This window comes from Colobus angolensis, unplaced genomic scaffold (genome assembly GCF_000951035.1).
Source record: "Colobus angolensis palliatus isolate OR3802 unplaced genomic scaffold, Cang.pa_1.0 Scaffold157, whole genome shotgun sequence".
Lineage (NCBI taxonomy): Eukaryota > Metazoa > Chordata > Mammalia > Primates > Cercopithecidae > Colobus > Colobus angolensis.
Window position 1 is genome coordinate 983,624 of NW_012114677.1, and position 4,089 is coordinate 987,712.

At 46.0% G+C, this 4,089-nt stretch overlaps 1 long non-coding RNA gene across 1 annotated transcript in view; it reads right to left on the reverse strand.

The window, feature by feature from the left end:
* Positions 1-4,089, reverse strand: part of LOC105508012 — a 21,110-nt gene that overhangs the window by 910 nt on the left and 16,111 nt on the right. The window lies entirely within an intron of this gene.

Sequence of the window (4,089 nt, forward strand, 5' to 3'; positions counted from 1 at the left end):
GGAGAATGGCGTGAACCCGGGAGGCGGAGCTTGCAGTGAGCTGAGATCCGGCCACAGCACTCCAGCCTGGGCGAGAGAGCGAGACTCCGTCTCAAAAAAAAAAAAAATAGAAAGACCTTCAGACATGTTGTGATTGATGTGGGTGGGCTCTGTGTCCCCGCCCAAATCTCATGTTGAATTGTGATCCCCACGTGTCAGGGGAGAGGCCTGGCGGGAGGTCACTGGATCATGGGGGTGGATTTCTCCCTTGGTGTTCTCACAAGAGTGAGTGAGTTCTCACGAGATCTGCTGGTTTAAAAGTGTGCAGTGCTTCCCCCTTCATTCTCTCTTTCTCTCCCCTGCTGTGCCATGGGAAGATGTGCCTTGCTTCCCCTTCACCTTCTGCCATGAATATAAGTTTCCTGAGGCTTCCCAGTCATGCTTCCTGTACAGCCTGCAGAACTGTGAGTCCATTAAACCTCTTTTTTTTCATAAATTTCCCAGTCTCAGGTAGTTCTTTACAGCAGTGTGAAAACAGACTGATACAATTATTACCTATTAATTTAACATAACATGATTTTAATATTAAGTTACTGAAAAAGAATTTTCAGCCAGGTGCAAAGGAACCTACAAATCTGGCAACTTAGAAGTCTGAGGCAGGAGCGATCACTTGAGCCCAGGAGTTCAAGGCTGCAGTGAGCTATGATTGCTCACTGCATTCCAGCCTAGACAACAGCACAAGATCCTATTTTTAAAAAAGTAAAAATACTGCCCAACGCGGTGGCTCATGCCTGTAATCCCAGCACTTTGGGAAGCCGAGGAGGGCAGGTCACGAGGTCAGGAGATTGAGACCATCCTGGCTAACATGGTGAAACCCCATCTCTACTAAAAATACAAAAAGTTAGCCAGGTGTAGTGGTGGACATCTGTAGTCCCAGCTACTCTGGAGGCTGAGGCAGGAGAATGGCGTGAACCTGGGAGGCAGAGCTTGCAGTGAGCCGAGATCTCGCCACTGCACTCCAGCTTGGGTGACAGAGCAAGACTCCATCTCAAAAACAAACAAAGGAAAAAGTAAAAATACTTTTGTAGCTATGAAAAGTTCATTTATAAGTTTTTATCCCATTTACATTCACTTTACTCATTCTTCTTGTTGTTTTGTTGTTTTGTTTTGTTTTGTTTTGAGACAGAGCTTCACTTTTGTTGCCCAGGCTGGAGTGCAATGCTGCAATCTCAGCTTACCACAACCTCTGCATTCTGGGTTCAAGCAATTCTCCTGCCTCAGCCTCCTGAGTAGCTGGGATTACAGGCATGCACCACCACGCCCAGCTAATTTTGTATTTTTAGTAGAGACGGGGTTTCTCCATGTTGGTCAGGCTGGTCTCGAACTCCCTACCTCAGGTGATCCACTCGCCTCGGCCTCCCAAAGCACTGGGATTACAGGCGTGAGCCACCGCACCCGGCCAACTTTACTCATTCTTAACAATTATGCTTGATTTGTCCATTAAACAAAGCTAGCCATCATCTCAGGTTATTTCCTTGTCAATAATTTTTACAGCCTGAAAATGTAAGGCAGTGACCATATAAGTGAGAACCCCAAAGTTTCAAACACAGGCATTTCACCAATGAGAAGACACCGTTGTTTTCGTCTAACAATATCAAACTAGTCTTACGTACCAGAGATTTCCTCAAGTCATGTGAACTCAAAGGTAGTTGAGTTGGTTTCTATTTTTCTGATAAAATATTTTAACACCTTTTTCTTTAAACCAAGTAACTAATTGGTGAATTGGTTAATTAACTAGAGCAGTTTCATACCTGTTGGTAGTGAAATATCACATGCATATGACACATAAACATAGAGACATAGAGACACACAGACAGCAGCAGATCCTGTAGGGGTATAAGATTCTTCATCTGCCAGTTTTCAAATTGATTCTCGCCCCCCTTTAGACTATCAGTCTCTTGATTACCTGTTCCATTGCTCTTAACAATTGTTAGGGCCGGGCGCGGTGGCTCAAGCCTGTAATCCCAGCACTTTGGGAGGCCGAGACGGGCGGATCACAAGGTCAGGAGATCGAGACCATCCTGGCTAACACGGTGAAACCCCGTCTCTACTAAAATACAAAAAATTAGCCGGGCGTGTTGTCGGGTGCCTGTAGTCCCAGCTACTCGGGAGGCTGAGGCAGGAGAATGGCGTGAACCCGGGAGGCGGAGCTTGCAGTGAGCTGAGATCCGGCCACTGCACTCCAGCCTGGGCGACAGAGCGAGACTCCGTCTCAAAAAAAAAAAAAAAAAAGTTAGCTCAAAAACCCTCAACTTGTACTTCCAGAGACATGATTCTTAGGTGAAACGAGGTAGAAAATTTATATCTCAAAGGCACAGAACTTAGAGCTAAACACTGTTATTTCCTGAGACAAAAAAGAGCACAGATAATTAGGTCAAGATGAGACTGCATTGCTTGAGGCCAGGAGTTCAAGACCAGCCTGGGCAACATTGTGAAACCCCATCTCTAGAAAAAAATTTTTTTTTAATTAGCCAGGTGTGGTGGCATATGCATGTAGCTACTCGGGATCCCGGCTGAGGTGGGAGGATCTCTTGAGCCCACATGTTCACAGCTGCAGTGGGCTATGATGGTGCCACTGCACTCCAGCCTGCGTGACAGAGTGAAGCCCTGTCTCTCTCAAAATAAATAAATTAATTTAACTAAATTAAAAATTTAAAAATGCCAGGAAAAGTATCTTAAGCAAAAGTAAGACTTGTTATGTAAATATAAATGTTAAGTCAATATCTTCCTCATCCTCAAAGTTTCTGGTGGTTTAGAGAAAGAGATGTCCTTAGAAATGGAGATTTCCTTTATAGATGTCCATTTCTTTTACAAAGAGTCTCAAAATAGCCAGCTAAATGTCAGAAAGTTGCGTTCTGGTAGAACCCTTTAGTGAACAGGGTGCAGAAAGCATTTGCAGTATTCAGGGCCTGATGTTTAAGTATGTGAAGAGCAGGCACAGCGGGAAGGCAGAGCATCCAGATCTTTAAGAATCCGGGATCCCATCTTTACACCAAATCCCAGGTCCCCCAAGAGAAGAAACCCCGTGGGACCGGGCCATGCAATGTTTCTGCAGCGCACCACGCTACCAAGACATTCTCCTAAGGCTGGTGGGTGACCCCACACCAATCAGCCCACCCTGTGGTCAGCCCACCACCCCTAGGAGTCTTATCCCTTGGTGGCAAGTCTTCCCATAGCCTCCAGGGGCCCAAACTGCACCTTTCTCACCCAAATGCACAGAGAAACAAGTAGCCCCTGCAACAACAACTCCAGCTGCTGCCCAAACTGTAGCTTTCACCAGTGCCTTGTCAGCAATGGCACATACGAAGGTCAAGTTCTCTCTCATAGTACAAAGTAATCCCTGGAACCCGCAAAGCCAAAGAGATCAGGCAATGCAGTGCAAAAGACTGCAGAGCTTTGGGCCTGAGAGGGGCCTGTCCCAGTCTCTTGAGACTCTGTGAGAAAGGCAGAAGCCCCCCAAAACGGGGTGTGTGTGGCGTTTTCTGGTCTCTGTGTTCCTCAAGAGGTCTCAGGTTGCTAGAAGTCTCCTATGTGGTACTGAAGATGGTAAAAGGCAGGAGGAGCACAAGCGGCGGGAAATGGAAGGCATCACAGGGGAACCAGTTCTCAGAGATTTTAGGCTTTCTAAAAGGTCAAGGATGTTTTACATTGTTTGCAGCAAAATCATGCCAACAAGAAAAGCAAACAAAGGCACCAAACTTATTTTAAAAGAAGTTTCAGTTGACTGAAAAAATCCCAGCAACAGGATCCAAAAAAGAAGAGTCAGCACTTAGGGAAGCTTAGACAGGAAGATCACTTGAGCCGAAGAATTTGAGACCAGCTCGGGGAACATAGCAAGATTCGGTGTCTACCAAAAACAAAACAAAACAAGACAAAAATATAGAAAGGCCTTTAAAAATGTGTGTGTGTGTGCGCGTGTGCACATAGCTCGAATTTTATTTTTTTAAGAGATGGGGCCGGGCGCGGTGGCTCAAGCCTGTAATCCCAGCACTTTGGGAGGCCGAGACGGGCAGATCACAAGGTCAGGAGATCGAGACCATCCTGGCTAAC